The 27,579-nt window shown below is 47.1% G+C and overlaps 1 protein-coding gene and 3 non-coding genes across 9 annotated transcripts in view; 3 read left to right on the top strand and 1 right to left on the bottom strand.

Moving 5' to 3' along the window:
• LOC139056419 (monocarboxylate transporter 9-like) overlaps positions 1-27,579 on the bottom strand; it is a 266,111-nt gene that overhangs the window by 196,175 nt on the left and 42,357 nt on the right. The gene's annotated exons all lie outside the window — the stretch shown is intronic.
• TRNAS-GGA (transfer RNA serine (anticodon GGA)) lies at positions 6,638-6,712 on the top strand. The gene has a single exon. It is a non-coding gene; the product is annotated as a tRNA-Ser (tRNA).
• Positions 6,918-6,992, top strand: TRNAS-GGA (transfer RNA serine (anticodon GGA)). The gene has a single exon. It is a non-coding gene; the product is annotated as a tRNA-Ser (tRNA).
• TRNAS-GGA (transfer RNA serine (anticodon GGA)) lies at positions 7,198-7,272 on the top strand. Its single transcript has one exon. It is a non-coding gene; the product is annotated as a tRNA-Ser (tRNA).

Genomic DNA, 27,579 nt, shown 5'->3' with positions numbered 1-27,579 from the left:
GGCCCATAAAGCTGCGAACATCTTTGGCACAAGTTGGTACAGGGAAATTCTGCACAGCATGAACTTTAGAGGGGTCGGAGCGAATGCCTGACGAATCGACAAGGTGCCCGAGCATAGTTAATTGGCGGTGACCGAAGTGGCACTTGGACGAGTTGAGCTGTAAGCCAGCGGTGCGAAAAACAGAAAGAACAGATGGAAGTCTTTCAAGATGAGTCGCAAAAGTTGAAGAGAATACGATGACGTCATCCAAGTAGCACAAACAGATGGACCATTTCAAACCACGCAAGAGCATGTCCATCATCCGTTCAAAGGTCGCCGGGGCATTGCACAAGCCAAATGGCATTACTCGGAACTGATATAGGCCGTCTGGTGTGACGAATGCGGTCATTTCACGGTCCATTTCATCCACGGCAATTTGCCAATATCCAGAGCGAAGGTCTATAGATGAAAAATAAGTGGCACCGTGGAGACAATCCAGAGCGTCGTCAATTCGGGGAAGTGGATATACATCTTTCTTGGTGATCGTGTTTAGATGACGTTAGTCAACGCAGAATCGCCAGCTGTTATCCTTCTTTTTGACGAGAACAACAGGGGACGCCCACGGACTGGACGAGTGTTCAATAATCCTTTTGGCAAGCATCTTGTCAACCTCGCTCTGGATAACTTGTCGTTTAGAGGGCGACACCCGGTATGGGCGTCTGCGAACAGGTGCTGCATCGCCGGTATTTATCCGATGCGTCACGACCGTAGTTTGACGCAAAGGGCGATCGTTCAGATTGAAAATGTCGGAGTAGGACTCGAGGAGGCCACGGAGCTGTGCGGCTTGTTGGGTGGAGAGGTCCGGTGCAATCATCTTTGTAAAGTCCTCGGTCGGGGCTGACGCAGAAGGCGCAGAATGAGCAGTGGTCGAAGACAGCGCAACAGATAAAGCAGAAATGTGGCACTCGTGCGTTGGTGACAACGTGGCAAGAGACATGCCTCGAGGAACTACTTGCGGGCACTGTCCGAAATTGAGGATCGGAAGACATGTCTGATCGTCCGCAACAGAAACGATGGTGTGTGGGAAGGAGACATTGTGAGAAAGCAGGACTGACGTCGCGGGAGTAAGGACGTAGTGTCGATCAGGTACAGGTGGGCTGGCTAAAACAGGGATGAAGGTTGCTGCAAGAGATGGCAGGCGTATAAAATCCGCGGAACAAAGCTGAGCTGGAGCTTGAGCAGGAAGGTCAATGGAAACAGGTAGGGGTAAGTCAAGTTGTACAACACCGGCGGAACAGTCAATCAGAGCAGAATGGGCGGACAAAAAGTCGAGTCCGAGGATCACATAGTGAGGGCAACGTTCAAGCACACTACACAAAACGGTCTTGTGGCGACCGGCGACACTGACACGAGCAGTACACATTCCAAGCACAGCCGGAGTTACACCATCGGCGACCTGGAGCAGTCGAGTCGGAGCAGGAGTAAGTACCTTTTTCAAGCGCGTTCGAAGCTCCGCACTCATGATGGAAATTTGGGCTCCAGTGTCGATGAGTGCTGTAACGGGCAAACCATCCACGTCCACGGCCAGAAGGTTCCGATTAGTAGGCAGGGTCAGCAGAGGAATTTCCGGCCGGTGTTCTAGAGCAGCGTCACCTCCAGGAGCTGCCCCAGTTAGTTTCCCGTCGGAGAGCGGCGACGGTAAGCTGGGGATGGAGAGCGACGCAGCTGGGGCGAACGGGAGCGGCGACTATGTGGTGATGGCGATCGGCTAGTTGAGGTGGCTCGAGCATTGTCAAGTGTGTCTTCAACCTCGGTGGGGAGGGATGCCGGGCGAGGATTCAGTTGGGGGCGGCGGTAGGCTGGAAAGCTTGGTCGAGAGTGGGCTGGCCAGGAACTTCGACAGTGGCGAGAGATGTGGCCCACACGTCCACAGTAAACGCAGATGGGTCTATCGTCATGGGTGCGCCATTCGGCCGGGTTGCGATAGCTCGTATTTGGACCGTATTGGCTCCGGTGAACAGGGGCAGTGGCAGCAGACGAAGCAAAGTCAGGAAGGCTGGCGGAGCAGATCGATGGAAGACCTACATTGGCATGTTGGCGAATGACCGACTGAATGAGTGACACAAGCGGCCGGGAATCGTCAAAGCACTGCGTCACAGGCGTGGCAGGAGACGCTGCTTCGATTTCTCGCCGAACGATCGGACGACGTTCTCGGAGGAGGTGGGCTCACGCGGTGGACAAATGTCTTCGCACGTCGATGAAGCTGAGGTACAGACGTCGCTGATTTCTTGAGGTAGAATATTACATTAGCCAGCATAAGCGTGTTATCCCACCTGTTGTGTGCGCTGACCCGTTCATAATTCTGTAACCAGTCATCGACGTCAACGTTGTCAATCCCGGAAAACATGCCAGGGTCGCGAGGATGGGCCAGGATGACCGTCGGTGGAGACGACGGGGCCGCGGTTGAAGTGTCTCCTTCGGAAGACATGGCGGCCAGGTTACGTCCGCTGCCGAGCTCCGTCTTGCTCGATTACCCCGCACTTCCACCAATGATGCTAGGGGAAGGAAGAAGCGTTCGTAAATTTACAGGTAGCTTTTAATAGCTGAGCCAACAAGCGTAGAGCATCGATACTGCTAAACACTTCTTCGTCGTCTCCAAGACCACCATCAGCGTCGTCTTCTTTCCACATTACCGACTGTGACAATATATATATATATATATATATATATAGAGAGAGAGAGAGAGAGGTGTCTTGGAAAACAGATACCACACGTTGCAACACTCGCACCTGACGACAGGTTACGGCCTTGGGGGCAGCTCTGTGTAGTGTTAGGAATGGCCGGCCAAGGTGGCAACGTGCCAGCTGTTTCAGCCCGCTGCACGTGCTTTGACCGACCCGCGGTGGTGGCGCCCTTCAGAGAACGTGCGAGGACGACAACGCTAACCGACCATGCACCGCGTTCGGAGGATCGGTGACGACAGCAGGGCTGGCCACCTTTGGCACCTCGTGCATTGTTGGTTAATTTGCCGTGTCGTCATGGTCTCTCTGCGTCAGGGGGAGCCTCCCTGGCAAAAGGGTGGTTTGCGGTACGGGGGCCCCAGGATTCGTCACAGTCTGTTGAGACTCGTGGCGGGCTACAGGAAAAAGGCAGCTCTGGAATTTAGCGGCGCCGGCTACGGTCGGGCGTGACCAGCTGTCTACGGGGATGCAGGACAATGGATACCACGACGACTGCGCTGCAAAGGTCGTCTGCCCTCGAGGGGGCACTGAAACCTGTGCGGCACTGAAACCTGTGCTACACGTGTGTGTGGGCCCTCCTCCGCCAAAACGGCGCGTAGTCTGCGAATACGTCGAACGATGACGTCGAACAGAGTGCTTATAAGCAGCGATTGTCGGCTGCTAGAGTGTGCTCGTCGTCGTGCTCTGTGCTCGAAATGCATTCGTGAGCTGTGTGCTCGATTGCTGTAGGCTTCGTCTTGCGGGCTCCATTTGGGAGACACGCTAGACTGTGTAAATGTAGCGCATGTTGAACTGCAAATACTGTGAATAAATCCTGGTCGCCTAAGTCCCGACGAAGAGTCAAGTTCATCCTTACGACTACGACTGCAAAATCTTACAGTAGGCTTTCTACACCATCTAACAGGCAACTCTCGCGCTGTGCCTGGGGCGCTTGTCTTGCGGCTTGCCGATTCTACGCTAGAAGTTCTTGTGCTGGAATCTGAGGCTCAAGTCAATATTTCGGTCCCTTATTAAGAAGATTAGTTGTATCGTCTGGAATATTCGTTTCGCGAATGAGCACCAGTCTCTCTGTCCGTCTCTTCTTGGTGGCTGCCTCGTTCATATTTCTCACAAGGTAACACAGCATGCTCGTCCACTTTGTTTTTATGGCAGTACTCACCATCTTCCGGCAGTCCTTTAGTTTCCTTGTAGCCACCCATGCATGGAAATTGGTGTAGCACATGCATCTGAGAAGATTGTAGAGAAGCCGGACTTTGCAGCCCAGCTCCGAACGCACAATCTTGGACGTTCTGTTAATGTGGCCTCAGGACGGAAGCACGGAACCGAAGATAGCAGGGATTTTACGTGGTGTAAGTCCTTATGCAAAAGCCTAGATAGCGCGCTTGGCATGTGGCTGCCACGATGTTTCGCGTCACCTGTTCACATTGGGAAGATTTGAAAAAAGAATCGCTGGCGAAGAGAGGCCAGTCGCCCACTCTACGAGAAAGGTATTTCATAAAACTTTTTGGGTAAGCTGGTGCTTAGATTTTCTAGGTATACTTGATTGTGGTGCAAAATACATTTCGCGCAAAGAGACAAAAAAGGAGAAGAGAGTGAAGTGCCAAACTACTAACTGTTTGATGACAGCCTCAGGAAGATGCAGAAACAATCATGAGCCATTCCACTCTGAATGTGCATGTCCAGCGAAGTGGCTTAGTATACGAAACAGAGGTGACGGAATTTTGAACATATGTACGGACTCACTTACCGTGATGATTCTAAACATTCGCTAGGACAACCGGACCGCCGCCCTGAGGAGCAGGAGGAAACTAGACATGCGTGAAGTTTCGACGGGACCGCCACCAGGGGAGAGCGGAAGGAAAGTAGATACGCAAGCGTTTGGAATGGCGACAGAGAGCGGGCGGTGCGAACGTAGACATGACCGACGTGGGTCAAAGTGTAGTATGCGTGCTTATCAGCGTAATATCTATTAATATTTGTTACAATAATGTATCGTTTATTTTTTAAATATCGACGCTTCCAACAATTCCCTGGCAGTTCGGTCTCCACTTCTGCCAAGAATCAATACTTGCTATTGCATGGAGTACAACGAAAAGCTTTACAGTGCGCACGAAGATGCCCGCTGTCATCTATAATTGGCATCTATCAACTGTCATTAACATTGACCCATGTACACAACGCCGGGAGATGTAAAGAAAGCCTTGGGAGCTATGCAAAGGGGGAAGGCAGCTGGGGAGGATCAGGTAACTGCATATTTGTTGAAGGATGGTGGGCAGATTGTTCTAGAAAAACTGACCACTCCGTATACGCAATGCCTCATGACCTCGAGCGTACCGGAATCTTGGAAAAACGCTAACATCATCCTAGTCCATAAGAAAGGGGACGCCAAAGACTTGAAAAATTATAGACCGATCAGCTTACTGTCCGGTGCCTACAAACTATTTACTAAGGTAATTGCAAATAGACTCAGGAATACCTTAGACATCCGTCAACCAAAGGACTAGGCAGGATTCCGTAACGGCTAGTCAACAATAGACCATATTCACACTATCAATCAGGTGATAGAGAAATGTGCGGAATATAAGCAACCCTTATATATAGCTTTCATTGATTACGAGAAAGCGTTTGATTCAGTCGAAACCTCAGCAGTCATGGAGGCATTGCGGAATCAGGATGTAGATGAGCCGTATGTAAAAATACTGAAAGATATCTGTAGCGACTCCACAGCCACCGTAGTCCTCCATAAAGAAAGCAACAAAATCCCAATAAAGAAAGGCGTCAGGCAGGGAGATACGATCTCTCTAATGCTATTTACAGCGTGTTTACAGGAGGTATTCAGAGACCTGTATTGGGAAGAATTGGGGATAAGAGTTAATGGAGAATACCTTAGTAACTTGCGATTCGCTGATGATATTGCCTTCCTTAGTAACTCAGGGGACCAACTCCAATGCATGCTCACTGACCTGGAGCGGCAAAGCCGAAGGGTGGGTCTAAAAATTATTCTGCAGAAAACTGAAATAATGTTTAGCAGTCTTGGAAGAGAACAGCAGTTTACGATAGCTAGTGAGGAACTGGAAGAGGTAAGGGAATACTTAGGACAGGTAGTGAGTGCGGACCCGGATCATGAGACTGAAATAATCTGAAGAGTAAGAATGACTCGGGCGCGTTTGGCAGTCATTCTCCGATCATGAACATTATTCCTCAAGAGAAAAGTGCTTAACAGCTGTGCCTTACCAGTACTCACGTACAGGGCAGAAACCTGGAGGCTAACGAAAAGGGTTCTACTTAAATTGAGGACGACGCAACGAGCTATGGAAAGAAGAACGATAGGTGTAACGTTAAGGGATAAGAAAAGAGCAGATTGGGTGAGGAACCAAACGCGAGTTAATGATTACTTAGTTGAAATCAAGATAGAGAAATGGACATGGGGAGGACATGTAATGAGGAGGGAAGGTAACCGATGGTCATTAAGGGTTACGGAATGGATTCCAAGGGAAGGGAAGCGTAGCAGAGGGCGGCAGAAAGTTAGGTGGGCGGATGAGATTAACAAGTTTGCAGGGACAACATGGCCACAATTAGTACATGACCGCCGTAGTTGGAGAAGTATGGGAGAGGTCTTTGCCCTGCAGTGGGCGCAACCAGACTGAAGATGATGATGAATGGCTGTTTTGTTATAGCGGTGTGTTCTCTTGCGTGTGCTTTCCCGTAGGCCTCGTGGTAAAGGCGTCGTGTGTGCAGGATGGCGTTAGTCTCCGTGTTTTGTTCCGCTGTGTTATCTAGACTGTGAATGAAGGGAAAATGAGACATTGAGACATTTCTTCTCTCCACCTTGCGGGTTTCCGCACAACTACTACGTCAAACTCTTGCTTTGCTTCGTGTTGTCGACAAATTCGACTTCGCCCTGCCATCTGCTAGCCGCCTGGTTAGCTCAGATGGTAGAGCGGCTGCCCCGGAAAGGCGGTGGTCCCGGGTTCGAGTCCCGGACCAGGACGAATTTTTCGTCAACTTTGAGGCTTTTCTTTCGAGAAACCCGTATGGGTTTCCTTTGTAGCAATTGCTACGACCAGGTGGATGTCTCTTTTTCCCTTCATTCATTTCTTCTCTCCACCTTGCGGGTTTCCGCAGAACTACTACGTCAAACTCCTGCTTTGCTTCGTGTTGTCGACAAATTCGACTTCGCCCTGCCATCTGCTAGCCGCCTGGTTAGCTCAGATGGTAGAGCGGCTGCCCCGGAAAGGCGGTGGTCCCGGGTTCGAGTCCCGGACCAGGACGAATTTTTCGTCAACTTTGAGGCTTTTCTTTCGAGGAACCCGTATGGGTTTCCTTTGTAGCAATTGCTACGACCAGGTGGATGTCTCATTTTTCCTTCATTCATTTCTTCTCTCCACCTTGCGGGTTTCCGCAGAACTACTACGTCAAACTCTTGCTTTGCTTCGTGTTGTCGACAAATTCGACTTCGCCCTGCCATCTGCTAGCCGCCTGGTTAGCTCAGATGGTAGAGCGGCTGCCCCGGAAAGGCGGTGGTCCCGGGTTCGAGTCCCGGACCAGGACGAATTTTTCGTCAACTTTGAGGCTTTTCTTTCGAGGAACCCGTATGGGTTTCCTTTGTAGCAATTGCTACGACCAGGTGGATGTCTCATTTTCCCTTCATTCATTTCTTCTCTCCACCTTGCGGGTTTCCGCAGAACTACTACGTCAATATCTAGACTGTGCTCTCCAGTCTCTTGTGACCAGGTGGGACTGGAATAAGTGAAAAGTGTGAAACTAGCGCCCATGCAACGCCCAACTCCATGTACCACGCCACGCACGAAGGACGTTGTCCTTGTCTTTCTTTCGACATTCCACTTCCACTTGGGCCTATCAGACATGCAGTATTGTAAAATAAATACATAAAAATATATATCTGCCGTCTGCAGTGGTTCCATGCTAAGCTGTCACCGCAGACTGAAACCACGCTGCTCCAGATCATGTACGATTGACCCCTCAATGAGAAACCGTAGCGCCATCTCCGCCGCCCTCTCACGCTTCGCGATCGTGTCTCCTCGCGATCGTGTCTCCTCGCGCGCTGTCGCCCCACGATGCAGCGTTGCAGACGGCGCCACGCGTTATTGCGAGCGGGATGGCAACGTTTTAGTTTGGCGCTTTTGTTTTAGCGCATATTTGTTACGTGGCGCATTGCAATTATATCCGAGAGCCTTCTTTCAACGCTGAGAAGAAGAAAAAGCGGTGCGAACGAAATTTTAGGGCGGAAAACATGTGAACGAATGTATGCTTTGGAGTCAGAACAGGGATAGCGTGGGCGCACACGTTGGCGTCTCCGTACGGTAGTGCACTTAGTACGCTTTGTGAATCGTCGCAAGCAGCTGTGAAGTACGCTGCACTCCAAGTGCGCTTCAGAAATAGAAGCTTCAAATTCGTGTTGAGCACCGCCGGCTGTAACTGCTCAGTTATATAGCCATGTCGTTAAGGCGAACGGAAGCGGCGACTGAAGCCACAACAGCGATTGCGGCACGATGGCTTGGCGTAGAGCCTTAATAAAATATTCATTAACACTTATTACGTTGGCATTCACTATGCGCTGTAGCTGATAACCATAGAGCATGCTGGGTACAACGTCCTGCTCCAGCTTCTTTGTGACGAAATCGCGCGTAACCAGTGGTTCAAATTGTTCGCCCGAAAAATTATCCTATATATTGAAGTACTAGAAACGTCCTGCATGAATTAAACATCATATACCCAGAAAACGATTCGTCGCGGACAAACAATAATGAAGCAACACAGTAACGACATCGTAAATTTTGATCGAATGAGCAGCGTTTCCGACAGAATTTTTAAAGCTCTAACAGAATTTTTCGGCCAAAGTATTAACGCATGCAAGTCTGCTTTGTTTCTTGAGTATTTAAACAGTTTAGTTTACACTGTGTTTTTTTTTTCACAGCTAAACACACATGCTTAAATTTACTTAAGTTACATGCTTAAGAGGAAGCTTTAGCTCGGGCCCAACTCCGACGCGGCCTATTCAAATACATGTAAAAACGCAAAAACGTTTTTCTGAGATAACCCGTGCACCGATTTTAATGAAATTTGTTGCATTTGAGAGAGCAAGATAAATTCTAGTGACTGTTGGAAGCAGAATTTTGATTTAGGGCTTACATTTTGTTAGAAAGATTTTCAAAAATTCAGAAGTTTGAAAAAAATGGAAGCATGAAATTTACAAACTAATAGCTCTGCATCAAGAACAGATATCGCGGTTCTGTAAACGGCATCCATTAGATCATTCAAAGCGCACAAATATTATATGTCATTCTACATCTTACGTGAATTTGTTACATTGTTTACGAGGGTTCTGCAAAAGTTGTAATTACATATTAATACATTTGTTGAGGTTCATGTGTAACATATCAATTTTGTCCGCTTTAGATGTGCTATCAGATACAAGTCACAGAATTGCGATATCATTTTTTCTTGTTGAGTTACAGAGTTGTAAACTTGATAGTTTCGTTTTCTGAAAATTTTTTGTCAATTTTTTATAAAATGTTGACGGCCTAACTCAAAAATTCGAAACAACCAGTCACTAGAATTTAAGTTTTTCTTTTAAATGCCGCAAACCCAGTCAAATTTAGTGCAGTAGTTGCCGAGAAAAACGAATTCTCCTTTTACATGTATTTAGATAGGAGCACCCGAGCTAAAGCTTCCTCTTAAGTTACATTGGACGTCATCAAACTTCTCTGAGCCGCTGTGTCAGAGATGTGTCTGACGCGCTTCTCGATGCGGCAGTGCGTAAGCGGTGGTTGGCTTTCCCGAAGACTGCGGCTGAGCGGGCATATATAAAAGAACGCTTCCTTCTTGGCGTGAACATTATGAACGTAGTCGGGTATGTCGACGGAATGTACGTAGGAATTAAGGCACCTTCAATGTCAGCGTTACTGTGAATAGCATTAAAGCAATGCCTAGAGACGCCATATCGCCAAATTTGTCACTTCTGTGTAGCCGACTTAAATTTTGTGTTACCGACATCTCATATGCGGCTGCCTATGATACTGACTTTTTCGCTAGTTGCTGACTTATTGCCGATTGTTCTACTTGTCTGTCAGGGTGCCTTCCAAATGGCGCACTTCCTTGGGAAAGAGGCTAATTAAGTATAAATAGATAAATGGCTATCAAAAATTATGTGACGCACCCTATGAATGCTAATCTCATAAAGAACTTGGGGTTCTTCATTGGTGAAGTTACTTAGTATGCATAACGCGAAATTTTGGTCATGCGTCATCTATTGGCTGCACTATGAAACAGCGAGGCATTGCACAATTTGTTGCAGTGTGAGATGCGGATGTTGCGCCAAGCCGATTGTGCCTATGCATTTGTGGCCGAATGAAAATGCAGTGAGAATCTTAGTGTGCTGGCTTGCACGAAGAAAATACTTCAGGGTGTTTGCTCTGTTCACTGTTGATGCATGTGTCAGAGGTTCAGTGTACATTTTTTTTTTGAGGGGGGGGGGGGACAGCGTTATTGTGGATGCACAAATCATATATTTTCGCTTCATAATGTGGCTCTAATTCTTAAGCAGTACAACAATGCAGATCCAATGCTCTGCAGAGCACAGTGCGCGGAAGACGTCATGAACCCCCATGGCAAAATTACATATCGGGAGAAGTGTGGTGCAGATGCCAATCAAAAGTGGGTATTTAACCCGCCATGATAAAAATAAAAATTGCAGAGCGAGTAGACCTTTTGTACGGCTTTAGAGCAATGATTACACAAGACGTGATATGCTCAAACATGTAAAAGCTAGCCGCAATGCAAAAGTAGGATGAGCGACATGCAGCATATTTTGCCATTGAACATGTCTTGTAACTGCTGTTTTTATTGTAAGCCTCGCTGTCACGCCTTTAACTCCGGTACTCCCTTTACTGAAACGTGGCGCTGTCTTTCCATTGGTGTCATTGTACAATTGTACTGGACAGAGCAGTGTGTTTCCTATGTGAAGCACAAGCTCCCATTACATGCTGTGGAGATAACCAAGCTCAGTTTGTTTTGACGTTTTACACAACACTCCCTGTAATCTGTTTCTGATTCTAAAGAAGTGACAAACACCACTCCTTTTTCAAGGATGTCATGGGAATATTTGGCGAGACCTTTTTACAGCCCCTCATAATGGAAGTGTGGACAGCCAGCTTTGCTTGGACGCCTTTATATATTTCTGTTCCTGATCATCCTGTGCTATCAAGTTGCTAAAGTCTATGCAACCGGTGCAAGGTATTACGTGATTCTATAGTCGGATACAACTTTAGGAGGCCGCGGAATCTGCACTTCGAAGGCAGGTAAACACAAGCCTGCACCAATGGGCACTATGACTTTTGGCAGCAGTGAAAGTGGTGTGCGCGCGTTTTTACAAGCATCCATTGCATTTTCCAGAGCGTATAGTACCGTGGGATATCGAGAACTGTCAAGCACTGCTGAACGGCTGCGGAAACCACCATCTCGTCGACGCATGCGAACGAAAACGACGGCTGACCGCAAGCGACGACTGGCGGACGAGGCCTAAATTGGTCACGGCGTCTGGTCCTCATATATCCGGCACCGCCCCACGGGTCGGCACTTTGGCAGCAGCGACAGTGGTGTGCGCACGTTTTTACAAGCATCCATTGCATTTTCCAGGTTGGTGCACATGTCTTTGCATTGATCTGACATAGCTAGTATAATGATTAGCCGCTGTCACTGCTGCCCTGTGCCCTTTCTTCCCTGTGTATGCCTGTTGTACCTATCATGTCAAAAGAGTTCGCAAAGCTGTTGCAAGATTTTAAAGAAATGACGGACGGACGGGAAAAACTTTAATGGAAAAAGGACCTGCGAGGTTGCCAGCCCGGGCTCAGGCCACCCGGGCATTGTGTGCGGTGAGGTATGGCCTTTCCACCGCTGCCCGGGCCCGCTGGATAGCCCATAATTGGTCGTGTAGTTCTGAGCTAGTCAGAGCGCTTAGCCATCGCTCCTCGAGAAGGTCCGGTTCTATCTTGTCCTCTACGTATACTGAACTGAACTGTGTGCACTTCCACAAGATGTGTGCCATGTCTGCGTGTTCGTGTTTGCAGAGGTTGCAGCTTGCGTCTGGATATTGTGTTAAATTTATTCTGTTTAAGTGTACTGGGTTTCGGAACGTTCTGGTTTGCAATCTTCTCCAATCTGTTTCTTGAGACCTGTCGAGTTGTTTGTGGGGTTGTGGGTATGCTTCTCTTTGTTTCGTGTAGTGTGTCAGTATGTCGTGGTACGTGACCAGTCTGTCCCTGTCGTCTTTTATCGCTTCTTCGTCGTCGTCGCCTCCTCCGTCTTCTCCATCGCCTCCGCCGCAGTCCTTCCCCCTTCCCCGGGGGTTGCGGGGTGTTGGGCCGTCGCTGTTCGTGCCGCGGTGGGTTAGTTTTCGCGCGACTCGGTGGGCCTTCTCGTTGAGGTTGGGAGGGGCATTCATGGTAACTTCTCCCATATGTGCCGTGATCCATTTGAGGTATTTGGGTGTAATTGTGCCGTTCTTAACGTCTTCTGCTCTGTGGTTCAGGATTTTGGCCGCCTCGGTGGAGACCCAACCCTTTGTGAAATTCCTAATAGCCGTCTTGGAGTCGCTGATTATTGTTCTGTGTTGTTGTCGACCGCTGATTATAGCCAATGCGATTGCCGTTTCTTCCGCTGCCTCCGACGATCTAGTCCTTAGGGAGCCCGCAGTCACGGTCTTTCCTTTCGTGCATACGACCGCCATTGTGAAGAGGGAGTTACCTTTGTCAGCGCCGACACCACCATTGTCGTCCCTGTTTCGGGGGTACCGCGCGGCGTCGACGAAGAGCACCCCCTTCCGCGCGCCGTGGTTTTTGAGAATCGTTTTCGTGCGGCATTTTCTTCTCTCGACATTGTGCACGGGGTGCATGTTCTTCGGGATATTTACCGTGTTAATTGTGGCTGGGACGTCTGGGTGAATCTGCATCTTGGGGCCGTTCATTCCGTGGTAGTTTATGCCGATCTTTTCCATGATTTCTCTGCCCGCCTTGGTTCTGGAGAGCCTTTCGAGTTGCGCTATTCTCTGTGCTTCTGCGATCTGCTCCAGCGTGTTATGCACCCCGAGTTGTAGTAACTTTTCGTTTCTTGTGTATTGGGGGAGACCCAGTGCTGTTCTGTACGCTTTTCTAATGAGCGCGTCGACCCTGTCTTTCTCGGCCTTGTTCCAGTGGATTCCGCCACGTACGCGACGTGGCTGATCGCGAAGGCCTGAACGAGCCGTACGACATTTCTTTCTTTAATGCCCCTCCTGTTGTTGGAGACTCTCTGTATTAGCCGAATGGCCGCCGTGACTTTCCTTTCCAGGCGTGTTATAGTTTCCGTGTATGTTCCCCTGGCTTCGATCCAGAGACCCAGGACTCTAATCTTTTGGACCATGGGTAGCTCCGTGCCTTTCCTCGTGGTTAATCTGATTCCCCTTTTGTGTAGTTCCGCTACGTCTTGGACGGAAGAAATGAGAGCCGAGTGGAAAAGCACAAAGGACGCTGTCGAACGAAGCATGCGCACAGACGAGCAAGAAATGCGTGCGGAATTTGAAGAAATAAAATCTAGCTTGAATTATGTTAGCTCAAGTTTCGATGATGCGAGCCGTCGACTTGACTTTGTTCTCAACGAGAACAAATTTAAGCTATTAAGAAGGAAAATGAGGCTCTCAAACTCAGGATCCGTGCTCTCGAAAAGATGTTGCTGACTGTCAATTAAGCATGCTAAAATCGGAGCAATACTCGCGAAATCGAAATCAAGGGAATAGTAAAAGCAGGTGATGGGAACCTTGCACAGCTCCTGACGAAAGTTGGTGAAGCTATCGGAGAACCCATATCAGCCTGTGACGTCGATATGTGCCACAGGGTGCAGACCAAAGATAAAGATAAACCGAACATCATCGTCCAGTTTCAACGCCGGGAAAAACGTGACAGGCTTCTCAACGTCCCTCGAAAAAAGAAGATAACGAACGCTGCCATCGGATTGCAAAACAACGCTCCAATCTATATAAATGAGCACTTGTGCCCGGCAATGAAAAGAATCCTGGGGATGACAATTTCCCGAAAGCGAGAAAAGGGTTAAAAGTTCGTTTGGACAAGGAATGGGAACATCTTTGCCCGTCGTACGGAGATGTCACCTATCATTGCTATCTGTCGCGAAAGTGATGTGGAAAAGATTAGCAGCACCTCACAGTTTTAGTGTTAGAAACATTCGATGATGACTATTCGCAATGTTATGTCGGCTAGTTATATCGCCCCTGAGGACATTCAACAGGTTGTGAAATCGAGGAAAAACGGTATTAAGTTGTTCAAAGTGATGCACTTAAACGCGCGGCCACTTCAACCAAAAAAAGGAAGATATCACTTTGTTGTTGGAATCATGTGGCATAAATTTTGACCCTTCAATGTTCACAGAAACGTGGTATACTAGTGAGTCAGAACATTTCATGCTGCCGGGGTTCAACCATTTCTTTTTAAACCACACGGAGAGTAGAGGTGGTGGCGTTGCCATTCTAACAACTCTTGAGTTCTGTGAAGTAATTGAAGAATACAGCCTTATCACAAAAAACTACGAAGCCTTATGTATCAAAAAGGGTACAAATCTATTCGCCGTCCTGTATCGCCCTCCTAGCGGTTCTATGGCTGATTTCCTAACAATTATTGATCGTCTTTTGTCACATGCAAATGCTATGAATCAGGCACGTACCCAGGATTTTTTTTCGGGGGGGGGGGGGGCCCACCACCTCCATCATCATCATCATCATCATCATCATCGTCGTCGTCGTCGTCGTCGTGTTTTATGTCCACTGCAGGACGAAGGCCTCTCCCTGCAATGCGATCTCCAATTACCCCTGTCCTGCGCCAACCGATTCCAACTAGCGCCCGCGAATTTCCTAATTTCATCGCTCCGTCTAGTCTTTTGTCGTCCTCGATTGCCTTTTCCTTCTCTTGGTAACCATTCTGTAACCCTAATGGTTCAACGGTTATCTAACCGGCGCATTACATGACCTGCCCAGCTACATTTGTTTCCTCTTGATGTCAATTAGAATATCGTCTATACCCGTTCGCTCTCTGATGCAAACCGCTCTTTTTCTCTCTTAACGTTATGCCTATAGCAATCTTCGTTCGATCGCTGTTTGCGCGGTCCTTAACTTGCTCACAAGTCTCTTCCCCATATGTCAGCACTGGCAAAATGCACTGATTGCACACCTTACTTTTCAATAATAATGGTAAGCTTCCAGTCAGGAGCTGGCAATGTCTGCCGTATACGATCCAACCTATTTTTATTCTTCTGTGAATTTCCTTCTCATTATCAGGGTTGCCTGTGATTAATTGACCTAGGTAAACGTGCTCCTTCACAGTCTCTAGTGGCCGAATGGCGATCCTGATCTCTTGTTCCTTTGTTGTTGTTGTTGTTGTTGTCGTTGTAGTAGCCTGTGGCACGTGTGGCTCCTACCCACGATGGGGGATTGGCCAAGAAATGGGTGGATTATACCAAATTAATATGGAGCATAAATTTCCTAATATCTATGGGAATAGCATTGAATAGGATTGAATTACCGGCTAAAATAAAATCAGGAAGGTGCTGTTGAATAAGGAATAATTAATTCGAAAGTAATAAAAAAATAGAATTTAGCAAGGCATTCGTTTAGATTCTGTAAGAAATGTTTGGACAGCGAAGCACGCATCCCTGTGGCTGAATCCCAACGTTGATGCCCCGAACAAAAGAATTGCAGGTTCTGTTAAGTCCAGGCCAATTCTTCGAAAACTTATCTCCAACAATCTTTTTCTTAACGCAGCAAAGCGGCGGCAAGATAAAAGAAAGTGCTGTATCGTCTCCTCGTGCTCACAAAAAGAACAAAGGGGAGAGAGAACCAAACCCGACCTGTATAAATAGAAATTTAGGGAGGGAATGCGGGAGCGTAATTTGGTGAGGTAGACCTCAAGCATATTTGTGTAACAAGATTCGTTATGCCAGGGAAATGCCAGGTGTTTTTACTCTGGAGAAGCTGTCAAATGGGGGTTTCTGGGTTTCTGTGGGTTTCAAATGTGGTTTCTGTCAAATAGGAGTTTCTGTATGCTGTTCATTACTGTTTCTAAGCGAGGTTTCGTGACTCCTCTTGGTACTGTATACAGGTCAGCTTAGAATTTTTCCGCTGCTTTTAATATATCTTCGAGATTGCTGATGATATCCCCCTTTTTAACTTTTAGTGCATACATCATGGTTTGTCCTATGCCAGGTTTCTTTTTTACTGATTTCAGGCTGCGTTCATTTTTTACGGCTTCTTCAGTGTTTCTCATGTTATAGTTTCGAATATCAGTTATTTTCGCCTTGTTGATCAGTTTTGACAGTTCCGCGAATTGCGTAACGCTGTGCGGCCGCCAGTGCCATACAACCGCGTAGAGCGCAGGACTCTGCGATTCTAGACGTACTGCGCTCACCGCGAAAGGTTAGAAAAACACCCACATAAGCACAGCAGAGAAGTGGCTACGTGAGGCGGTTCGACCGATAACTGTAGAAGCGTCATTCATAACAAATAATTGTTCTCCAGTTCCGGCGGCGTTTTCTCTACTTCCTTTTTCAATAAAAAGATGTTGATCCATAAATAGTCTCATAAACAACGCTTAACTTTTTTATTATTCGCTTTTGCTTGCAGTTTGGTTGTTGCCTTGGCTCTCTCCCTTAGTATATCGCTTAATTTCTCAACTCCTTGCGATTTTTGTTTCCAGTTGCCAATTTTGCACGAAAAGTGCTATACAGTTAGGGAAAAACAGACGAGGTAACGGGCGACAGTCATCTTGCTTTTGGATTTAAGGGTTATTGCAGGGTTTCATGATGGGCGCTCTTTCACATTATTTTATTTCCCACCTTATCTAACCCATGTCACCTGTATATGGTTCCGGGCATCTGCCAGCGTCGCGGCGAGCCGTAACTCAAGAAAATAATGAAGCAAAGGGAAAAGTTAAACGCAATTGGCGTTTTTTCTGGCCGCAACTCGTTCCATGAGAGTACAGACCAGCTGAGTAACAGCCGCATCCCTCTCCTGGTCCCAGGATCAGCCTCAACAAAGAAGGTTGAACTTACAAAAGCAACAGCTATGCGCGTGACGGTTGAATAGATGGTGACAACTGAACGCATCTCGAGTTAATCGCGCGGGTGCGGAATCTGAGAAACCTGTCCTTCACATTACAAGAGGTGCCGATAACTGCCGCCGTCTAAAAGGAGTGAAAAAGGCAGCATAATGCTAACCGATGAACAGCTGTCCAGTCTCAACATTGATCTGGTGGCGCTTTAGGAATGTGTGAGGAGTGGTGGCGTGGGTGGGGAGGGGGGGGGGGGGGGGGTATGCCACTTGATTTCGGGGGGGGCCCGGGCCCCCCCGGGCCCCCCCCTGGGTACGTGCCTGCTATGAATTATATGCTTACCATCGGCGGGGATTTTAAAATAGATGTCTTGAAGAACTCAGTTACAAGTAATGGATTTTTATCAGTGCTTGAGTGCAACTCTTTTGAAAATGTCATTACTATGCCAACACGAGTTACTGAATCAACAATGTCATTGCTGGACATGTTTGTTACCAATTCTATGACAGAAGAAAGCGTTTCAGGAGTACTAAGTTGCGACATAAGCGATCAATTGCCCATATTTATTTGCCTGAATATGCACAGCAACCTGGCCTACGTGAAACCATAAGAATTCATGTACCGCTCAGTGACACCTGCAACATTGGAGCACTTTAGACAACGTATCAAGCAATTGCATTGGAAAGATATTTTGGCCGATGGAGATGCAAACAGCTCGTATATTACCTTAATAACAACATTAAAAGAACTTTACTTTGAATCGTTTCCTCTCAAGACATATCACAGACAAAACAAATCTCGGAAACCATGGATAACAAACTATATCTAAAGTGATAGATAAACCATAAAAATAAACTTTACCAGCAGTTCGTTAAAACACGAAATGCGGACTTATGGACTGAATGCAAGACTGTCAGAAGTAAGTTGAATAAAGAAAAGGAAAGAGCAAAAACGGACTACTACTACCACATATTCGATCCACAACGTCCAGAGCGACGTAATACTATGTGGAACAAACAAAATGAAGTACTAAATAAAGGAGCCACTCCCACTAAAATCGAAAATCTGGAAATAGACGGAAAAACGTTACACGGAATTGAGCTTGAAGAACAATTCAATGATTTCTACGTGAAAATGCCAGCCACAGCGCACAAACAACAACGGGCATAAATCCGATACCAATCACGCTTTTTGTTAAACTAACTTCCAGTTCTGAAGTAATTACACTATTCAGTAGAATAAAAAAATAGTCGCAGCTGTGATTCTGATGGCATAGAAATGCGACCAATAAAGTATTTATTAGATTTTTTTTCTGCGCTACGTGTTTCCGCTGATCGCGCAGCTGGGGTCTGGTTCGTGCAGCGCGCGGTTTTACGCACTGTGCGCAAGGAAACATTACAACCGGCATAATTCAGTGCTACACGAATACTGAGGCAGACAAAGCGGATCGCAGAGCGCGATCACGCGCTGGAACAAGGTAACGAATGGCATAGTTTCGGAACCTGTGTACGTGACTGCACGACCTTGGTAACAAGCTGACGAAGCAGAAGTAAATCTCTCTTGCTTTGGTGCGAAGTAAAACAACAACAACAACAACAACAACAACAACAAAACGCGCGGATATTCCATTTGTGTGTTTTATTATTTATCTAAACTTCAATTCGTCTATTGAAGGAATAGATCGCACAGATAATAGATGTTGTCTTGAATAATTCTCGAAGTCACATGTCACCACGAGCCACGTCACACTCCAGTCACGATTACGTAGGTGCAGGAGCCCGACTACGTCACCGTCCCTCTTACGGTGCATTCGCCGCGAGTGAAAAGAGAAATGGCGTTCTGATTTGAATTTCAGGCCTTTCCGCGGCGCGCAGCGATGTAATTCTTTGCAAACACGATCGTTGGCGCGAATTGTATGCTCTGCGCTTGTCAGCTGACGATGGCCAGACCTGGTGAGGGGCTCTTTAAGGGTCACAAGCAGTGTGTAGTTCCAGGGGACAAGGCAGATGGGTTCGCTTTTTTACCGCATAACCTACTGCGTAGGAAAGGTTCCGAAAGCATTTTGTTCATTCTTTAAAACTGATGGTAGCGCTAAAAAGGAACGGACACACGAAGAAAAGACGACACGACGACGAAGAAACGCTACTGACAACTGGTTTATTTTTCGCAAGAATTCTATATTTAAAAGAATCACATGCGCACAACCGAACTACACCAGCCTTCTTTATCGCCATATCAAAAACAATGTCATGCACGCGAAGCGAGAAGATAAAACTCCCGGGCAGCAAGAAGTGAACACATGACCAATTGAAGAAAACCCATACCGTTATGGTTTTTCAAATTTCCCCAGAAGTGTGCGCTCAGCCGAGTACAAATTAATTGAAGCATCGCTGATGCACAGACCCGCCTTTTCTTGTATGTGGAAAGCTTCCAGCAAAACTCTAGCTTTTGCACTTGCACTTCTGCCTAGAACCTTTGCTTCTTTAAACCGTGGCACGCACTCGCAAACTATCACATGCGAAACTAAATTCGCAAGTTTGTCTTGTTTTGTTATGTTTTGAGAGTGTTCCCTTAAGCGGTCATTCAGGCAACGCCCCGTCTGCCCGATATAGCACTTGCCGCAGGACAGGGGAATAAGGTATACCACTCCTAGGGCACACCTGACGAAGACATCTTCATGCTGCTTTTTGCAACCGCGCTGACCTTCACCGCAGATGCGGGGCATCTGCGGTGAAGGTCAGCGCGGTTGCAAAAAGCAGCATGAAGATGTCTTCGTCAGGTGTGCCCTAGGAGTGGTATACCTTATTCCCCTGTCCTGCGGCAAGTGCTATATCGGGCAGACGGGGCGTTGCCTGAATGACCGCTTAAGGGAACACTCTCAAAACATAACAAAACAAGACAAACTTGCGAATTTAGTTTCGCATGTGATAGTTTGCGAGTGCGTGCCACGGTTTAAAGAAGCAAAGGTTCTGGGCAGAAGTGCAAGTGCAAAAGCTAGAGTTTTGCTGGAAGCTTTCCACATACAAGAAAAGGCGGGTCTGTGCATCAGCGATGCTTCAATTAATTTGTACTCGGCTGAGCGCACACTTCTGGGGAAATTTGAAAAACCATAACGGTATGGTTTTTCTTCAATTGGTCATGTGTTCACTTCTTGCTGCTCGGGAGTTTTATCTTCTCGCTTCGCGTGCATGACATTGTTTTTGATATGGCGATAAAGAAGGCTGGTGTAGTTCGGTTGTGCGCATGTGATTCTTTTAAATATAGAATTCTTGCGAAAAATAAACCAGTTGTCAGTAGCGTTTCTTCGTCGTCGTGTCGTCTTTTCTTCGTGTGTCCGTTCCTTTTTAGCGCTACCATCAGTTTTAAAGAATGCATCACCAACTAGCCCAGCACCAAGTTTTATTGAAGTATATTTTGTTCATGTTTAACAAGAAAGATTTGGCGCCCTTACAAAAAGTCAGGCATGATGGACAAAAGCGTGTGACTAGACTGGAACTGAGTAGTGTTTTAAGAAAGATGGCCGGTGCCAGCAAGAATAGTCTACAATTGTTTTTCCTGCCAAGATGCACAATATTGCTGGCCTTCTTCGCGTCATTGTATCCGAAAAAGGTACATTGCAAAACGTGGTTGCGGATTTCTCGAAAGCGAACCTTAAAAGATTAGAGATAGACGATCCTTTTTTGGTGCGTGGTTTGGACGACGTTATACATTACCTGGTATACCATATGAGTGTTGAGCTAAAGTCTTATCAGTCGCATTAAGGACCTCTTTTATTCACTGCCCCGCAGTGGGCTTTTGTCTCGCGTAGAAGAGGCAATTGACAAACACGACGTTGTTGACTTTCACAATGACGCAGGTATCAATGCCAGTGGCACTTTAGAATTGTTGAACGTATACTTGACGTCTACCTACGCTACCTGGGACAAAGGAACATACCTGAAAAAGGAGGGTATCTGTATTGGTTCCTCGATAGCGCCTGTACTCAGCTACTTATTTTTAGCCAAATGTGATAGGAATCTTAGCAGACAATTGCAGGGTTTCAACGTTGCTCGTACTTTTAGATACGCCGACGATGTTTTAGTTCTTCTTGATGTTCCAAAGAACGGTAAATTCACTGTAACAGTTGAAAATGTCCTTGATGTTTCATAGATGTTTTAAGGCACCTAACTTTGACGCATGAGCTTTCTGAAGAAAATAACATTCGGTTTTTAGACCTGCGCGTTCACGTTTTGACGCAACACGTGTGCTGGATGTTTAAGCCAAAGGTAAACAAGCCTTTACTTCTATTTGGGTCTGCACACTCTAAACTCGTGAAGAGAAGTATTGTTGTCTCTTGCCTTTCAAATGCCTTGAGGAGGAGGAGGAACAAATTTTAATAAAGAATGGTCCGGCAGTTTTTTGTTGTGGTGGCTGGAAGAAATACACAATGCGGAAGAAAGCTTTCGGTCGGACGTACTCCGCCTCAGCGCAGCTGGATATGCCTTATGCTTGCAGGTGAGTGTCGCGGAAGGCATATTTAAGAAAATTAACAAAGCGGGTCGCGCAAGGACACAGATCACAGAAGGACAAAGTCGTGACAACGTAAAGAAGACAGTTATTTGCATTTTCATGTTGTGTCACAGGCCCTTAAGAGGTTGGCTGGAGCGCAAATGTTGCTGTTGTTTTTTCCGCGCCTAGAAAACTGGTGTCACTGAGTACGCAAACTTGCGCTGTCTTCCAAAAGAAGGCTCAGTGTAAAACTAATCCCAGACAGCAATTCACGCAGCGTGCCCAGTGTGTCGCATAGGGGGATACCTATCTCATGTGGTAAGGTCTACAACGGGCAAACCGGCCGGTACATTAATGATGGGCTTGTGGAATACCACAAAAATATCGACAACATTATTCAGGTCATCTAGGCGTGCACTGTCACGACTGTGGATGCAAACCTGTCTTCGACAAATGCAAGATTTTATCTAGGAGGAAGTCAAGCCTTACTAGGGAAATTATCGAGGCTGTCGCGATTTCACGTGCGAGAAATAACTGCAATTGTCCCCCGATAACCTTGTCTGACAAAGTGTTGACCTACCTTGAATCAAACGCCAGGGTGCGTTAGCAGTACGAGCAGATTCTGTGCGCATGCGTGATCTTGTTTTCTTTTTTTGTCAAGAGTTCGCTTTAAAGCTAGCTGCGCATGCACCGTCAAAATAAACATTTTTGTCAGCGCTGTATCTGCGCACTTTGTGTGCCTCCTTTGTCTCCGTTGGCTCCCGCGCTGTAGCTTTCCACTATGCAGCTGTGAGTTTGCAAGGTGCATCAATTTGGGCATTAATTTCCAGGATAACGCCAGATTGAGTATGCGCACCGTGAAACTCGCCATAAAGTCTCGCCGTTATTAGACTTCCTTTTTAAACAAAATGCTCCTTTATACATTGAAGCACAAAAGTAACTGGAACGTCCATGTATGTTGTATTACACTTCGGGAAATATCCCGAAACTGGTGTTATCCTGGAAACTCATTTGAAATGGTTACGGCGTTCAATGTCAGCGGCTATAATTTGTAAATTGCAAGTTGTGCCGTGAAATAATTATGACGGTAATTGGCGATTATTTGTTAATTTCTGAATACCTGTTATGATTTGTCATACTATTATTGTCCGCCTCTTCGAATAATACAGCTCAAAGACAAGACGTATGCTATCGGTCTGAGGGGATCTTTAAACATTTCAGGAAACTTAGAAATGATTACCCCGTATTAGCATGTTACTTAAGCGAAATCAGGGAAAGGAAATCCAAAAATTGAAATGTAGTTCAAGGTGGCTCACCATGTTCAGGCTGTCTAAAGTCACAGGAGGCCATGCACACTAATTCGAGAGCATTGACAAAGTAAAGTTTAAGTTTATATGCTTATTATAAACATCAAAACACATCAGTTCAAGTTTACACCTGCGGCGATTACACTTCCATATTCCATCGTCCTCGTTACATCTAGCTGGCACAATAAAAAATGCTGAGCCAGAACAAGACAAAACTTCCCTAGAACCAGATTTTTAGTGTGTGGGAATGTTGCAAATGACACTATGAGTTTGAAAAAAAAATGACTTTGGGCTTCTCATCAAGCCTGATTAAATAATTTAGATGGCAAACGCCTAGTGCATCAGAAAATTTTCTGAACACCGTTTCACATGAAGCCGCAAATTTAAACATCGTGGCTTAGACGAACCGGGTTCTTGTAGACATTTTGCTGCGTTCTGGGTTGTGGCGAAATATAAGACAGGAATGTCGTTTTTCCGTTCAGCTGGTGCACAAAAGTGCGCAGCAAACGGGCATGACAGTGTATCTTTAGCAATAAAATTGTCAAGCACCTTTCATCTCACCTTGCGTGCCCGGAAAGTGAACTTAGAGAACCCGTGCGCATCATCTTTGAAAAACAAACGCCAGGCAACGCGACCGCACCGCACTAAAGTACGCACATGTACCCTGGCTTGAACGACTCCGACACAATATGGCGGAGGTGCGGCGTTGGCCTGGTCAAAGGGTGTCGCCACCCTGAACGGCGAGAAGTGGCGGTGACATCGAGGCACCCACGTACAAACGCGCGAGAGAAGGTTGCCGCACGACGCGTTTCTCAGCGCGCACTGGCGACGCTGCCCTCTGGCGACGCGTTCGCAGGGAAGCGTGGGCATTCTAGCACCCACCAAGACAGTCTGAGAGGGAAGCGGAATGCAGCAATAATGAAAGATAGCGTACGTTGGGGCCACAATAATTACGAGATGGTGTGTGGAATCTGGAAAAAGGTCACGGTGTCAACACTGACGTTCGCAAATGCTATTGCGTGCCTAAAATCACATATATTTTCGGGGTTACATGTTAACCAAAGTTCGGTAGGCCGGTTCGCTTTGGCAGCCCACGGCAAAACCACAAATGAGGCACTGCGTGGGTTGGGCCTTGCTTGAAGATAGAGAAGCGCTGAGCAAACGTATTTTTGAAAAAGAAGACTCAGGAATATGGATCAAAATAAATGGGCGCCTAAAGTGCGCAAGTTTCTGCAGCTAAAAGGGTGGTTCCAGAAAGGAGAAAGAGGTCAAGAAAGTTGTCAAACAGCTACAGGATAATTGAAAGTGTAGATGGAAAACCAGGAGCAATCTGACAGAGAGTGAGAGAAAGAGCGAAAGCGAATTGTATGCAAGGAATGGAAACGAAGAAGACCATGCAGATTGAAAAAATGAGAAAGAAGAAATTAAAAGGGAAAATATGTACGATAACACGAAAGGAGGTGCCTTGCTATTGGAGGCTCGAACTGGTTGCCCAAGTAAAAAACATACAAGAGCAAAAATCGCAATTAGATGAAGCGTGTGAATGTTGCAGCAAAAAATGGCTGTGGCTTAGCTAAGGTTAAGCCCAGGATGCGAAGCATACTAGCCTTTATTTTAGTTGTTGAACCACTGTTTAGCCTGGTGAACTGCTGTTGCTTGGTTATATTTGGTTCGGCTAGACGAAGAAACAACTCATGCGTTAGTCTGCTTCGCCTTCAAGAGTGGAACGCGACAGCGTTCCCTTCGACCCGCCAAGCGGTGGAAGACAATGGGCTACGGCGCAGCGACTACGCGCCCCGCATTGCACGCGGTGAGCGTCGAGCAACGCAGCGTTCGGCGCGGCAACGAAATGTGAGCCTGAGCAAGCGACGCACGCCTGAGCCTTAGAAACAGCTCGTTTCTAAGGCAACACCGCATTCACTAGAGGCGCTTTTGTACCGCTTTGAAGCATCGTACTCGTGGCTCAGTGGTAGCGTCTCCGTCTCACACTCCGGAGACCCTGGTTCGATTCCCACCCAGCCCATCTTGCAAGAATTGAGCCAAAGCCACCTAGAAAATCAGTCTCTGTAGCACGCCGCAACCTTCGCTTCTCATTCCAACGAGCAGCTCTGTCTCCAGGAGGCATCTCACCTCGTGAGTGTCTAGCAGAGGCAAGCGCAGCTGCTTATATACCGCCGCGACGCCGCGAGCGACGGCGCGAGTTGGAGCCCCGTTTCTCCTCTGTCGTGACGTCACGGTGTCACGTGGTATTGAAGGCGACACCGCCGCGCCTGAGGAGCTGGGTTGAGCTCTCGTAATATGCTTCGCATAAAATCCGGAGTCCACTCAGCACATCCTAATGGCATGCGAAGGGATTCACCCAGCGAATCGAGTACGTTATGCACAACTTCCAGAAGCGCTTGGATTTAAAGTAGACGAAAGTATCAAGCGGTCAGTAGTCGAGATATGCGAGACGTTTAGAGTATTGGTGAAAAAAAAGCTGGGAAGATACTGAAACGAGCAACTCCATTGCAGGCATAGGCAGCGGTACAAGATAGAGAAGGCCAAAGATATGTGTACACGAGCGCTAGAAGGAAAAGCATTGATAGCATACCTGAGTGACTCAAGCAGGCTAGGTGACGATTTGTTCCCACCCGGCATCAAAGGGGAAGCCAATGAATCATCATCATCAGCGGGAAAGAGGAGTCGCGCTGCAGTACACGCTTCGTGCGGGATTTGTTTCCACAGTGACAACACTTGTGTCGGTGTAGTGATGCACTGCTAGCACATCACCAACGACAGTCATTGTGAGGTGGGCTCTGCCTTATTTTTTTACTACTACCACTGTTTTATTTATGAAGTCTACTGGCTTCGATGTGTCGCAGCAAAATTTTTACGGCTGACTGATTCTGAAATTTCGTAAAGCACAATAATGCAAATATTATTCTGCAGAAGTTACTTCTGACGTCGATTTACCGGCGCGGTTATTACCATTGCGGAAATAATAGTTCTTTTAGTTTTCGTTTTATATCAGTTGTGTTTTGAGTAATACATTGCGTTTTCCGCTGAGTTCTTTTGAATCTAATATCAATGATACAGTTTGACACTATAGCATCATTTAGCTCTGACCAGAGACTATTAATGCCTGCGCAGAACTCAGATTGATAACTTCCCAAGGTCTTTCTTAAATAATCGATAAGGGACTTATCATTAGATTGGCTATAATCTAATGAATTGTGAAAGTTTGACAGTGTGACTAGTGCTCTTACAGCGAGTGAAAAATGTGAAAACTAGCATTATTGGTGGGAACTCCGCTATAGCGAAAAGACTGGTGCCTCAGGATTGAATGAGAGACGTTTCTTTATACACACTGGATACGAACGCTAACTGCCCGAAGGCGTGCGTGGCCCATTTGCCCCCATCCTAGCTCAGATTCTTTTTCTGTTAAACACCAGCCCGCTATCGCTTGCTCCCTTCCAGATGTTTTGATTTCTCCGCATCCTTCGCGGAGGGCCAAAGTGAATCAGTCGCTTCGAGAGCGTATAGCATTTGCAAGGGGCAATTGACAATTGCACCCTGACTCTGTGGTTCCCTCCGACCCCTTCCCCAGCGTGAAGTAGCAGGGTAGGCTCACATCAGTCAGACTGACCTGTTCACCGTTCACTCATCAAAGTTATTCTCTCTCTTTCTCTCTCTCTCTCTCTCTCAATTTGGAAATGGAAAAACAGATTAAGCAAGCGGGCGCGTACAACGACGCCTCTTTCTTGCAGTAAAGTGAGAACGCTGCCCAATTTTTAAAATGTTGCGCTACTAATGGTAGCTTTCGCCTTAAAGCATGTCGCTGTATCGCCCGAAAGGTGTAGCATCGATTGCGATAGCAAGCTAGTGGACAGCTATACGAAGTTAGGACAGTAGCTTTATCGGCCGTATGAAGTTGTAAATACAGACGTATCCTAAATCAAAAAGTATGATGTCACCAGCGCACAAGCTAACATGAACACATCTGACTCGATGACCGCGGAAACTCTCTGTCAGAACGCTGGCGGGAGGAACCGCAGCAGAAGCGGCGAGCGAATTGACCTTCGTACTGCCTCGCATCAAAGCGAACTAAGCCGTGAAAACACAGCACACGGCGGACTCTGCCCTCTTCGCAGATGGCTTTCAAGATAAAGCGGCCCTGGCGCATTTTTACTATTGCTAGTAAGTACAGCGGATTGTGGCATTTCCCGAGGCACTTCCGGAGGCGCCCGATGTTTCTACGCAGACGCGAATGAGAGCGGGTGCGTGAGAGAAAATCTAGGGGCACTTGCTCTGACTTTGCGTAGGCACTGCGGAGGGGGAGTTGCTTTGCTCGTGTTGTGTGCCTTTGTTTCCTAGGTGTGCTCGCATTGCGGAGTGGAGTCGAGTTTGTTTACGTTCGGACGCTGGCTGCAGGCGCGGTGGAGCAGTGAGCACGGACGCCCCATTTGGTGAGGTTAGGTAACGTTACCATACGTTATGTTAGGTTTGCGCAAAAGGCGTTTGGGTGGCGCGGCGTATTCTCACAGCAGTTATTCTATGAGGATTATTCTCTTTGCGTCTCGGTCACATTTGCTCATGTTAACGTTCGATTAGGTTGGGTTAACCTAAACGGCGTTAGGGTAGCACGACGTATTATCATAGCGGTTGCACGGATCGAGGTCGAGCGTCACAGGCGGCCTTTCAGCCACTAGCGCTTAACCGCGGTTGCGAAGGCCTTGTACATTTTCAATATTGGCGGCGAGGAGTTACGGAGTCGCCATCTATCGAAAGCGCCTCGCTGGCGCAGTATGAGGGATCACGCGGCGCGCTCCTCATAAGTTTTGCTGTCAGCGCTTACTGAAAACACCACGCGCGAGCTCTCCCGGACATTTCTGTAAGTACTTTCGAAACGAGAGAAGTTTTTTACTGTCTTAATAATAATCTTGGGCAAACTGAAAGCTCACAATCATTTACAGA

The sequence above is a fragment of the Dermacentor albipictus genome, chromosome 2 (genome assembly GCF_038994185.2).
Source record: "Dermacentor albipictus isolate Rhodes 1998 colony chromosome 2, USDA_Dalb.pri_finalv2, whole genome shotgun sequence".
Lineage (NCBI taxonomy): Eukaryota > Metazoa > Arthropoda > Arachnida > Ixodida > Ixodidae > Dermacentor > Dermacentor albipictus.
Note: the sequence above shows the minus strand (reverse complement) of the source record. Positions and strands in the feature narration are given on the sequence as shown.